We start from the raw sequence: 14,299 nt of genomic DNA, 5'->3' as shown, positions 1-14,299 counted from the left end.
AACCTGTCACTGTTAAAATTTCTCCTTCGCACTTCCACTAGCTGAGTAACGGGTATCAGATAGTCGGGGAACTCGACTATAGCGTTCTCTCTTGTTTTGTTGTGTATTTTTTGTTAAGCCCCCAAATTATATGGGACTGGGTTGTGATTAACCTTTTAAGTAAGCTCACACAATCCCAGTAAGTTACTTTTATACGTTTTATTTATATTATATTATTTACTGATTGAGATTGACTCAATATTTAAGGGTTTTTGCCAAGAGCGTCTTTTGTCGGCACGTCTTCTACTTCCTCGTCGTAAAATCCTCCTCTTTCGCACGTCTTTTCCGTTCTCCTTGCGAAATCGCTCTGCATTGTAAGGTTTGCCACGTCGGTAACTTCCATCGTCGTTGTCAGATTAGCTGGGGTAGCCAGTCATTCTGCATTGCCAGTTTTCTGATATAGATATGCGGTGGGAAAAACTGCTTACCGTATAGCCAGCTAGGAGTTTGTGCAGAGTGGTAGTGCGCAGGTGTTCAGCTTCACGATCGAGACGATTTAAAATAAGCCAGACCAAAGTAGTTGCAAATTCATAATTTTTGCAATTATTTGTTGTTGAAAATAAATTGCTGGTAGTGCTGCCAACCTATCGCAATGGTTGATCTGGTCCGAGAGGCGTTGCCAGATCAACGGCGCTGCCAGGTCTGCGCAGGAGATCTGATAGGAAACGAAACCATACAAAATCTAATTAGAATTAAAAACCATACAAAATTCAAATTACGAGTACTGTGGAATAGCCGTTTACTTCCTCTAGACCAACAAAAACCATAACAATTACTGTTACATCAACTCTCTGCACATTAGCGAGAGTCGGTTTTTGATTTTGCTGAGCTAGCAACTACTATCCCAAACAACAATACCAGAAGAAAAAAACACTAAAGAAAACCAAACAACACAAACTGTGCAAAGTCTAGCCTCGTTATATTCAAATCAAGCGTAACCAAAGCCTCCAAAGCAATTAAACTGGAAAAAGGACAAAATGAACCGCAACAACAGTAACAACGCTCTGCCTGGCCTACCTAATGAAAGTAGGTACGCAATTTCGGACGATAACACATCGCAGCACAAGAAGTGGATCCGAAAGAAATGAAGCCACCACGAATATACCAATGTGAAAAATATTCAAGTGTAATAGTAAATTAAATATCTGCGCTCATGAGCACATGTGTTGACTTAACAAGAATTTTTATAAGCCTGTATGCTAGCGAATTCCAGAGATTTTATGATTCAAATGATTTGGCAGCGAACAGCATAACCAACGACAAAGATGCAGGCGAGAAGAGAGCGCGATCTGCAGCTGATCCGCATAGATAAAGCTGAGGTGCCGTGGGCTAATTGTTTTCAAAGTTGACAACAACTGGACATGAGTTTAGGTGCTGCTTGCGACTGCGAGACCGGACATACTCCCCCCGATGGAATCTCATATCTGTCTTGATAAATAATGAAGGCAATCCACCATTAAAAAAATGTGCTGGAGTTAAACCGTCAAGATCGGCAGGATTTTGTAAAATTGATAATAAATGTCGGGAATACACTACCGCAGATATGTGGCAAAGAAGAGTTCTCAGCTCATCAAAGCTCAAAATGGAATAGCCCACAGCACGATTAGCACCCACAGCACTGCAGATTACCAAAGACCACCAAAGTGATGAAATCCAAGCGGAAGTAAACGCCACTCGATATTCTCTACGGTCAAAAATCCAACACTGCTTCTGTGTGGTCGTCGCTGAGAAAAAAACGCCTTAGTTCAAGCAACTCGTTTCTTGCGCCAACAAATTTAGTTGCGTTGTCGGACCAAATTTGTCGTGGCCTCTTCCTTGTGCATATAAACTTTAAAAACATCCTTAATGAGCTCCAAATGTATTGCCTTGGTTGCAAAGCAGGCTTGTAGAAAAATGATCCACAAAGACGCTCTTTTGGCAGATCCTCCAATGTGTGCTCAAATAGGCGTTGTTTCGTTCGACAACACCTGACTCACTTGTTTACTGCCCTGTTTTCCGTTTTCCTACCCCAATAGGCCACTTTGAACGTCGGTGACAGTAAGCCCAGAATGTGGAATGCGCTTGCAAATCTTATGGCTGTATCTAAACGTACGCTGCAGAGCATCAAATGAAATCGCATATTTTGAGCATACGGAGTATACGGAGATTTTACAAGCAAGACCCTAAGACACAGTTTCAGTATTGTCTTCTCCGTTAATACTGTTTGTGGCAAATCAGTTATAGGGCTACTCAGAAAGGGCGGCCCACAAAGGAGACTCGTTAAGCTCGCTGGAAAGAGCTGCTCGCGAAAGAATATCTGCCGGTCAACTCCTGGATTGCAGCCACTTAATATGCTACACGTTGAATCACGTTGCACGAGCAGTTTTCCCTACGAATACGTTCAATTTACAGATTTCAGCAATAAGCCGAGCAAGTTTTGGCACGGTTAGCGTTTTCAAAGGGGTTACTCGAGACTTTGAACAAAGTAAGTGAGAGTGTCCCCTAGGCACGACATATACACAGACTCCATAAGCTTTAATACTTTAACGCAAACTCTAATACAGAGCTTGGAGAGAGGGTTAGTGGTGGGATTGAGGCTTGTTGAACTTGCACACTACATCATATATCTTGCCATTCTGAATCTTGGGCCAATCTTCGTCCCAGGACAACTTTTCCTTGCACAGCAGCTGAAAAAAAATCTTGGAATTTGTGATTACTGGGCCAACCAAACCAAATGGATTGTAGAGCCGAGAGATTGCGGATAAAACTGAACGTCGGAAAGGCCTTGAAGTTTTTTAAAGCGTTGAAAACAACAGCGGATGAGACACCTGATCGCAGGCGAGGCCTAGCGGTTTTGTTAAATCGACGCCATCGTTAAACTTTAAGAAGGAATCTTTATCATTTTCCGAAACTCCTTCCATAACAGCCGGTACATTTGAACACCACTTCTTTAGTTACAATTGTCTCTAAACAAGAGCGCGGACGTCTGCTGCATTATGTTGGAGCTGGCACCAGATATTAAATCATCAACTTAAAAGTCATGGCGAAGAATCTTAGCACCCACTGGAAATGTCTCTTCCTCATCCATAGACCTCACAGCTATGTAAGAAGAAGGCTTCATGCCATACGTAACAGTATCCACCTTAAACACGCACAGATCATCCTCACGCTATCCTGAGGCGAAACACTGACACACCGGTACATTTTACAGATGTCTCCTGTGATTGCAACTGGAGGCGAGCGAAAAGGAAGAAGAATCTGGAATAGTTTTGGCTGAATCACTGGACCAGCCATCAAAACGTCGTTTAAGGAGTATCCTGTAGAAGTTGACGCCGATCCATCAAAAACGTGGCGAAACTTTGTGGTGATGCAGTTCTTTGTCATGACACAATGATGAGGCAAAAAATACCGACAGGAATTGGATTCTTCTGTCGGAACTTCTGACATATGTCCCATCTGCAAGTGCTCCTCAATGAAAGTCTTGCTTTGTGCCTTGACAGCTGGACGATTGTCTAGTTTTCTCTCTAGAGATAAGAATCTTTGCAGAGCTTGCTGGTAGGACTCCCCCAGTAGATATAAACTGAACTTGGCTGGCACTCGAACAGAATTATTACCAGCCGTCAAGCGAGCAAAGTGTTTATTGAAATGCGCTTTACAGTCAAGTTCTTCCTAGTAGCCCGCACAATGGGCTCGACGCAACTCTCCACCTCCCAAAACCGTTACAGCAGCATTTCATGACGATCCAGTTCGGTTTCCTCATTGGGAGGAACAACCGCGCACGAAGATATTAAAGCCTTGCCATTGGAGCGACTGCAGCCTCCGGAAACAACCCAGCCTCTACGAGTCTTTTGAATAAGAGGCAGAAGCCTGGCCTGACCAACGCATAGCAGGTCGCAAAATAGACTGGCGCCTATCAACAAATCAACGCACAGAGGGCGATTGAACTCTGAATGCGAGCTTCAGGTTTTGGGGTATATTCCAGTTACAAATGTCGAGTTAAAGTTGGAATGACAGCAGTAATAGAAGTCAAGTATTCGGATGTTTAAGATCACATTGTTAAGTTAACTGACAAATAATATGTCTTGAAACTAGAGTCACCTATTCTGGTAACATAAGCAGACGACTTTGTTTTTCTAAGCTGAAGCAAGTTTACAAATCTATCCTCACGATTAAATGAGCGTTGAATTTATCCGTCTGCACTATATATAAAATATATGCCTGAAAACCCCAACAACCGGTTTTGTAATAAATCCAATTACCATTGAGCTAATGCTGGAAATTATTCGCACAAATTCCCTCACAAATGATCGTAGCTTTTCTATGTTTGTGGTGGTCTTGTACACAGTTCCTATCACTCACTACACATTAATTATATAAAGACAAGAATATAGCGAACTAGGGACAAGATAGAATAAATTGAACGAATCGGAAGAAAGAGAATAAATAAATTCGAGAAGAAAGCTAAAGAGTAAGAAAGGCTGAGAGAAAGTCAAAGAAAGCGAAGACTCTGATGGTCTTGTGGTCGTATTTAGGCCGACCAACCTATGATCACCTTCCTTGGAGGTATATCGTCGGTGACCCCTTTGATACCCTACGATCACGGCAGAGTTCTATTGTTTATGTTTTAGGTTTTCATTGCTCTAATAATTTTTCCCATCATTTTTAACGATAGTATAGTTTAAGAACATATCTTAGTACAGTATGTAAAAATAGTATATGAATGCTTTAATATAATCACTAATTCTTATTTGCATGGAAATATTTATAAGAGTTGTGAAAATAGGATAGTAACTAATTAAGCCTTGAGCTAACTATAGTTAACTTTCAATGACATAGTCAATAGTTTTTTAGAGAATATTTCAAAGTTGGATTTCATTTATAGTTGTAATGGTTTTCAAGAAAACCGTAAACTACTCTTTTATTCCTAATCGAGAAGAATTTTGAATCAGCTAATTGTGATTGATTTCAAATAATATCGTAAAGCAAGATTAATGCTTTTTAAGTTTCGAAAGATTTCATTTCGATTCGTAAGGCATTTGTAAGAGATCATAAAGATCATAAGAATAACTGCCGTATGAGTTCGGTGCTTATATAACTCACTCAGGATGGTTCCAACGATGATGATCGATTTCCGAACATTAAATATACAGACTCTTGCCCCGTTTCGACATGATAACTTCTCCCCTTAGCGCTCGCCTTCACGTGGTTGCGGATACAGGTCCGCTCCCAGGACCACGGAGATCATAGCGGGTAGGTAAAAACGCCCGTCGGCCAAGGAAATGTCCTGGATGTGGGCCCGCACTGTCTCGCTCAGCTCCCGAATGCGCACGTGGGGCTCGGCCTTGAAAACTAGCTCGAACCGGACGTTGTTGTCCCGTTTGGAGCTCACGGTGGCCGAGCAAAACTGCTCATCCCCATCTCTGGTCGTCCTCGAGGTCGCAGGCACTCGCGTGGAGAACGCGGACACCCTCAGGGTGTCCTCTGCCGAACACCCGTCAACACCCATGCAAAAATGGTTTCCTGGCCGGAAAGGAATCCCCAAATGTTTATTTTTCAGCTGCCGAGGAGAATAGACGGAAGAATGTCTGCTCCTATCAAGACATCAATCTGGGAACTCTCAAAGAACTTGGGGTCCGCAAGGGGCATGTCCGGAAGATCCTTAAGAAGATCTTGTGGGATTGAATACGAAGGCAGATCTCCGACCAGGTGCGGAAGAACATAGGCTGGGGTCTCTAACTGTATTCCAGGTCTGGAAGGCGATCGATTCGAAAATTCACACACCTTAGTGACGTGACCGGTCTCGGTTTGGTTTAGGCCGGACACTTGGGCCTTGATAGTCTTGAAAGGGAGTCTAATTACGTTGACCAGCCGTTCTGTAATGAAGGTTGCTTCGGACCCAGCGGACCCAGGGTCTATCAGAGCTCGCGCTTGGAAGTTGCCCTCCAGATGGCACACGTGAATGAGGGCAGTGCCCAGTAGAACGGCCCTTGAACCGGAAGCGAAGCATACATGCACATCTGAGGGATCCTCTGAGGCGCCCGTGCCTTCTGGAATAGGTGCGGGCCGAGTCCTGGCTGTCGCAGACGAACTTGGAGCGGTCGCAAATGGATTGCCGCGGTGCAGGAGGGTGTGATGCCGGCTGTGGCATGCGAAGCAGCTGTGGGCACTAGTGCAATCCCGTTGCTGGTGCCCTCGTGCGAAACAGTTCAGGCAGAGCTGCCCTCTCTTGATGTTGTCGGAGCGACCATTCACATCCATTTCGAGGAACCGTGGACTTAAGCGAATAGGGTGGATCTTCCTGGAAGAGAGATCACACCACTTGGGGGCAAGACGGTCACACTAATGCTCTTGGCACGACAAGTTTGTCGTCGCCGAAAGAAGAGACGAATTACGTGAGCAGCCAAATGGCATGCAGCCGCTGAAGCCGGTTGAAACAACTGGGTTATTTTAGACCGGCGGAAAAAGCAAAAAGGAGGGTTCAGAAAACGCTTGTCCGCAAATAACTTGACTCCAACAAACCAATGGGCAAAAAAAAATACTCGCCGGCGGCGAACGACGATGACACGACCTGTGTGGCACGAATAAATGTGCGCCGCGACTTCGGAGCGGATCCGAAACTGGCGAAAGTTGCGCGGGTGGATGGTGCCCTATGCGGAATGGATAACAGAATTGGGAACGGGAGTGTAGGCAAGAAGATCCAAGATCTCGATGTCGTCGGTGGAATTAAAACCTAAGGGACGTATGATATAAGGTGGAAAAAACAAAAACAATACCGCGGCCTCTGCAGCTGTTAAATCGAAACTGGACAAAAAAAATCGCGGTCGCGCCCTTATGGATTTGTAAAAATGTTGTTTTTGTCTCGCTTTTAGTTTGTATTTATATTAATTCGTTATTTAATAATTTTTTATTTTTTTTAATTAATTTATTAAACATTAATGCAGATAATATACGTATATGAAATATGGGCATGCGTGCATATGTAAGAGCACAGTAAAGCATCGAGAAGTGGACTGTATTTTATGTCTGTAAAAGGACAGAAAAATGATGTGGCGAAAAAATGGCACACACCAAGATGAGAAAAAAAATATCGCAAACGCGGCGAACACAGTGCACACCAGTTGGCCAATATTAATTATGCCTTTTTTTTTACCACACAATTTAACTTTTCACGTGCAACTTCGCCGAGTTAGAATTGCATCGACATATAATTGTGTACATATGTATGTAACAGGATGTATGGGATGTATATATATGAAACTATGTATGGAGTATGAGCATATGAGCGTATGTAGATAAGTATGATGTATGAGCATATGAACGTATGTAGATATGTATGATGTATGAACATATGACCATATGTATGTATGTACATATGTATATTACAGTTTGCTCGTTGATGTACGAAAAGAGAACGGAACGAAGCGAAGACGGATTGAAAAGAAAAATGTCGATCGATGAGGAAAACAGAATTTCTGACCTGCCGTTGTGTCGGAAAATTCCCGGATGTGGAATTGACACGAAAAATAGTCTTATAGCAGTGCGACCGAAATTGAATGTTCGGAGCTCTGCTGAAGACCGGCAGTGAGAAAATTTAAGTAGGCTCATACTTATCTTGGCGGAACATATGGCCGGGAACTGCTGGCAGACGAGAAGAATATCCTGGCTTGAAGGACCAATGATTGTAGGGGGGCGTCGTCCTCCAAAGATAAGTGCAAGCGATGAATTGGGAAATTCCCACGGCGCAGAGCGAAAGTTAAAAAAAAACACCACCGAAGAAGAAGCACAAAGAAGCTGGGGCGTCGTGGGCATATGTTCTGCCTTATTCACTTGCATTCATGAGACTAACTTTTAGCTTAAACTAGAGGGGCGCTCTTACCCGCTTTACTTCGCTAAAGCGGGGTCGGGTAATCGACGGCGGCCGACCGCGGAGCTTGGAGAGCGCGAGCTCGGATGAGAGCGAGAGCGTAAGTGCGGGCAAGAGGGGCGAGCACGGACAAGAGCGAAAGCTCTGTGCGCAGGGGCGATACAGTGGCCCCTCACACTAATCTGGGAGGTTAAACTTGATCACTGAAAAAAAATTGGACTGAAGTAAGGTTAAACTCGATCGGCCATGGCATAGCTCAATAATATGAAAGGGAGGTTACGGCTGGCATGGCTCGCAGACCAAGACATCGGTTATCTCAGCAATAAAAAAAATAAAGACAAGAAAGCACTATATCATGCTGGGGTGCTCCTTGCTGAGTCGCGTTCTATCCGCCGAGGATGCGCTGCGGGACCGCATTACCTCAAATTTGTAGCAACGCATCCGTGCTAAGTTTCCATCCTTACGGGCTGGAGAGCCCCTCCTAGGAGTTCACAAGTCTTGCCATCAATAAAAAATCAATTGTGGCCATAGATATAGACCGATACTTACACGTGAATCAATATTTCACACATTTATAACTTTTAACACACTTTTTTTTTATAAGCACGACTATATCGGCTGTCGGCTAGGTGAAAAAAAAGCTTGCCGGAAACAAAACTTGTTCAGCGATGGCAACCGGTCATACGTGGCAGTTGTCAACGCTATCGATATTCGTATCATACAGCAAGCTTACCATCGGCATCTTCTCGATATGGCCACATAGGTTGATCTGGCAAAGTCATCATCAATGTTACCTGTGTCAAATATCGATACCGGTTTAAGTCTAGACAAAATACTAGACAAAAATACGAACCATCTAATCTGGTATATAACAAATCTAGACTTATGCTGACTTAGACTTATTTACAGACTTTATTACACAACTCAAAACAATAACATTGAGTTTTGCAGTCGCTACAGGCGCCGCCACAATCAGACTAGGGTATTTATTCTAGGTACCCTAGACTGATACCGCATAGAGCGACTTCACTGTCGAATGTCATTCGCGTGATAATTTCCAAGGAGTCGACCTTGTAAGTCTTCCAGTTCATTATAAGAAGAACTTCCTAACTTCCTTCTGACACGGGCTTTTACAAATGCTGACACAAATTATCGTTGTATCCGGTTTGAAAACAACTCCGTTTGAAATTGCGACGGAACACTTCCTGCCCTACAGCAAAAGAGCCTTCGCGTGATCGCAAACTATAACGCTTTTCGTCCTGATCGTGAGCTTTCTGCATTTGCTTAGTCGCTTCATCACAAATCAGTTCGAACGAATCTAGCAGCTTGAACATTAACGAACGATTGTGTAACATATTCAGTTTTCTCAACAAGGAATATGTAGAACCTGTTGTTACCATGTGTTGACCAAAGGCCATATAGTATGGAGAAGTTCCTATACTTAAATGAATAACCACACTGGCGTTCATCTTCTTAACTGGTCTTAAGAAGACAAATTTTGAAAAATTATGGAGAACAATAAACTTTAGATAGATGCACTCCTGGAACGTGGATACGGTCCAAGAAAATCCATGAAAAATCGGTGGAAAGTCTCAGCGTTTCTGGGGCTTTTCCTAATGGTGGCCTGAGTACATGATTCGGTGACTTCGTAGTTTTACAAGTCTCGCAATCATTAATGTAAGCTTTTACGTCAGGTACGAGTCGAGGCCGTGGGAACACTAAACACTATTGCTCAGTCACCGTATAGTTGCGCTGAGCTTAATTTAACTTCTTTAAATAAATAAAATAAACGTTTAAATAAACGCTATTGGGCGTTCGTCACCTTCTTCGGATACTTGCACTATCACGGCTCCCACTCCAGAGTTGCTAGCATCGCAATGAATGACGAATGGCTTAGAAAAGTCTGGGCCAAGTAAAACCGGAGCTTCACAGAGGCGACTCTTTAACACTTTAAAAGCTTTTAACGCTTCAGGTGTTAAAGAAAACTTTCGCTTCGTTATCATTAGATCTGTCAACGGTGATGCAAGTGTTGCCAAATACGGTACAAATTTACGGTACCAACCACACAAACCCATAAAGCTTCTCCAAGTCTGGTGACACTACCAAGAGATCATCAAGATACACAAACATTTCGTTCCTAAGATGCGCAGGAACAACTCTATCCATCAAGCGAGACATAGTTCTGGTGGCGTTACATAGCCCGAAAGGCATCACCTTAAATTGATACAGAGGCCGACCAGGACATGTAAAAGCGGTCTTACCTCTAGACTGAGCACTTGCCAATAAGCATCTTTTAAGTCAAGAAGTTATAAATTCGGCTTTAGGTAACCGACTTAGAATTCCACTGATTTGGGGTAGTGGATAAGCATCCTTTTCAGTAAAACTATTAACCTTTTGGCAATCTAAGCAAATTTTCACTTTTCCAGGTTTCGTAACCATGGCAATAGGAGAAAACCACGCGCTATCTGATTCTTCAATCACACCTAATCTTAACATTTTATCGGTTGACATTTTATCGGTTTCTTCATGCATACTCTTCTCCACTGCAGGTGAAACGGGAAAATGCCGTTGTCTAACTGGTTAATGAGTTATCAAGCTAGTTTTGCCAAGACCTTAATCAGTAAACGACGAAAAACATGTTATGACACTAGCTAGTTTGGACTTCCTTTCTTCAGATAAGTCGTGTTAATCAACACCGACCTTGCTCTTCGCCGCCGAAACAGCTTATGGAAGCGCCAGAATCAAATAAGCCATAAACGGTACGGCCTAATAACTGAACCGGTAAGAATGAACGAGGATCTCGGGTTCCAGTTGGAATAGAACATACGTATTTTAATCCGAGTTTGCAGCGTCTCACTATCTGCCATAATTCTCTTAGAGCTTCGTGACAAGGATTTTCGCTTGGGAGTTTCAAAACAATAGTATGAATTTGTAACTTCAGGTAGCTAGTTTTTTTATTACACTTATTACAATTTGGTTTGTATGTGTTAGCTGCTCCACACCCGTAATAAAAGACACGCTTTTCCGACAAACAATCTTGGTATCTGTGACCATCTTTGCGGCAATTCCAGCATACCAATGAAAATGCGTCAACTTCTAAGTAATTCGCTTTCCGATTCGGGTTCGAGTTGGACTCTTGGACTTAACTCCGAGACTTCTCGTCTGTAAGGAGTCACTTTGGCGTAACCGTGGGAATGTTTACCATCGTCTAGAAAAGCTTTGCGTCGACGCCAAGTTTCTTCTAGTTCGGGTACGTTCCCAACATCTACGTTTAGTAGTTTATGCCGTATTTCATGTCTTTAATTGTTCTTGAGAACACGAGGAAGTTTTCGGGTAGACCATGGTGTCTCAAGTTGATCAATTAAAACGTTTACTCTGTTATGAAAACTGTTGAATGTCTCATTAGGTTTTTGTTTCCCATTGCGAATTAACTTCTCAATGTCTACATCGTCCCTTCTTTAACTAAATTGCCAACGCAATGCGGAACATAATCTATCCCAATGTACTTCAGACACTGATTTGTGGTTGCCGCCAACATGCCTACACAGGACTGAAAAGTTTCTTTCTAACGTTTGGTGTGTAAGCGATTCTACTCTGTAGATAAAATTATCTATGGTTACTCCTGATACTGAGTATTTGAGTTTCTATCCGTTCAGGATGTGAACAACTTTGTCAGGGGTATTAATGAGATCGGACTAGGCGTAGCCACCTGTACATTTGGTACTTGATCCCCGTCGCTAGTATGTGGGTGATTAATTTCTACTAACGGTGCAGACGTATCTAACCTTTCATCGCCATTAGCAGCTGAATTAGTAGGTGTTACGATTAGTCTTCGAACACCTTCGACTACTGTAGTTTCAACCAATTCTGCCATTTTCTCCGATAATATCGTGAGCACTCTACGCTCCGTGGCAAGTAAAGTGATAGCATTATTTGAAATTCCGGACGTACCGGGAATATCATCAGCTGGGGTTCTTGTTTCGCTAACCTTAGTTTGACGACTTCTAGATTGAGATCACGTTTGTAAACCTTATTATTGTCGGTTACTGGTCTACAGGGAGTTTCGCTTTTCTTGAAGTGACCTTCTATGCACTTCCTATGGAATTCATGATTGCATGACGTTTTAAAAATGTCAGTTTCGTACTTGTTTCGAGTTTACACAACGGACAGACTGGCCTTGTGCTTTCTTGAGGGCCCTTGCCTGGTGATCGGTCTAAACCCAATTTGAGCCAAGGTTACAATAAAATAAAGAGACTGAAGATGACGATAATCGAGACAAAGATAGTTCAACGCAATCGTACTTGGAGTAAAAATAAAGAAAAATTATTACGCAAATCGTAAGATCGATATAATTTAACAACAATAGAAATAGAACTCAATGCTTGATGTCCATGTATCGTAGGATTTTATTTGTACTACTAAACTTTCTTAGAAGGAAGGAAAAATTAAAAAATAGATTAGATTGTTTTCTGTCTTTCAACAGAAATAAAAATAAAAATGGGAAGAGTTTAGAAGTTATAAAAATTAAACGGCCAAAGTTTCATTCTAAAATAAAACGTCTTGTATACAAGGTCCACTTTTGACAACATCTAACCCTTCTAAGGCGAATTGAAATTTAATCTTTAAATTAGTCTACCATGGTTACAGTTTCTCTTAAAGACTGTATCTCTATATTCCAAAGCGTTTGAAACTAACAAAAACAATTGTAATTCCCAAAGTTACGTTAGAGCAGTGATTTGGGAAATTTGCCAGGGACAGAAGATGAACCGAAGTTGGACGCTACTGTGTTCCTCCACCTCATTGTACCTTACCATTCCTCAATTTAGGAAAATTTTTATTGATGAACTTAATTGTAGCCAAGAAGAAAACCCAAAGTTCTCATTTATTGTTTTCCTAACAATTAAAATCTAAAAAAAAAAATTTTTGCAAAGAAAATTTGAAAAGAAAGTTTGAAAGTAAAGAAAGAATTTGAAATAATTTGTCGGTGAGTCCTAATGAGTTATTACTGTACTCACTACGGCCCCATGTTGGGCGTCATTTTTCTTTATAATAAATAATAATGAATTATAGCTGTAGCGTGTAACGGTTGGAGAAGGCTCCGGAGGAATCTGTGGTTTCGGTGCTCGCCTTAGAATCCGGATCTCGCTCGTCGGCTTTGGGGGTGGTGGTCTTGCGGACACAGTTCCCATCACTGACTACACATTAATTATATAAAAACAAGAATATAGCGAGCTAGCGACAAGAGAGAATAAATTGAACGAACCGGAAGAAAGATAATAAATAAATAAATTCGAGAAGGAAGCTAAAGAGTAAGAAAGGCTGAGAGAAAGTCAGAGAAATCAAAGCCACTGATGGTCTTGTGGTGGCATTTAGCCCGCCCAACGTATGATAACCTTCCTTGGAGGCATATCGCCGGTGACCCCTTTGATACCCTACGATCACGGCTACATCAGCAGAGTTCTATTGTTTATGTTTTAGGTATTCATTGCTCTAATAATTTTTCCCATCATTTTTAACGATAGTATGTGAAAATATGATAGTAACTAATTAAGCCTTGAGCTAACAATAGTTAAGTTTCAATGACATAGAGCAACTATGTTCTACACTAAAGATCTCCACTTTGGAGCATTGGCATTTGTGTTTTCCTTAGTCTGGGAGGTTAAACTTGATCACGGAAAAAAAAAAGAACTGAAGTAAGGTTAAACTCGATCGGCCATGGCATAGCACAAAAATATGAAAGAAGGTTAGGGCGGTTATATGAGCAATACAAAAATGAAGACAAGAAAACACTATATCATGCTGGGGTGCTCCTTGCTGAGACGCGTTCTATCCGCCGAGGATGAGCTGCGGGACCGCATTACCTCAAATTTGTAGCAAGGCATCCGTGCTAAGTTTCCATCCTTACGGGCTGGAGAGCCCCTCCTAGGAGTTCACCCTGAGGGGTGCTCCTCTGTACGCTCTAGAACTTCAGCCGATGTTTTAGGTTATTCCTCGACCTTCTCTCTTCTTGAGCCTCCTTAACTCCTTAAGAGTCTATTCGTAGGCCACAACGTGCAAACGTTGCACCAGCAACGGTGACGATTAGTCCCGTCTGGTTTACGGCAGCGCCGGCCTAATTACAAGTCTTGCGATCAATAAAAAATCAATTGTGGCACTTGGTATCCACTAGATATAGACCGATGCTTACTCGTGAATCAATATTTCATACATTTATAATTTTTAACACACTTTTTTTTTATAAGCACGACTATATCGGCTGTCGTCTTGGTGAAAAAGAAGCTTGCCGGAAACAAAACTTGTTCAGCGATGGCAACCGGTCATACGTGGCAGTTGTCAACGCTATCGATATTCGTATCATACAGCAAGCTTACCATCGGCATCTTCTCGATATGGCCACATAGGTTGATCTGGCAAAGT

The 14,299-nt window shown here is 42.2% G+C and overlaps 1 long non-coding RNA gene across 1 annotated transcript; it reads right to left on the bottom strand.

Moving 5' to 3' along the window:
• Window positions 1–244: 244 nt before the first annotated feature.
• On the bottom strand, window positions 245–8,551 carry LOC120457851. The gene is made up of 3 exons (XR_005617105.1): window positions 8,432–8,551; window positions 468–694; window positions 245–417 (listed from the first exon to the last, which is right to left on the bottom strand). It is a non-coding gene; the product is annotated as an uncharacterized LOC120457851 (long non-coding RNA).
• Between the last annotated feature and the right edge of the window lie 5,748 nt (window positions 8,552–14,299).

The sequence above is a fragment of the Drosophila santomea genome, unplaced genomic scaffold (genome assembly GCF_016746245.2).
Source record: "Drosophila santomea strain STO CAGO 1482 unplaced genomic scaffold, Prin_Dsan_1.1 Segkk85_quiver_pilon_scaf, whole genome shotgun sequence".
Taxonomy (NCBI): domain Eukaryota; kingdom Metazoa; phylum Arthropoda; class Insecta; order Diptera; family Drosophilidae; genus Drosophila; species Drosophila santomea.
The sequence above is the reverse complement of the archived record's forward strand: the minus strand, read 5'-3'. Positions and strand labels throughout refer to the sequence as shown.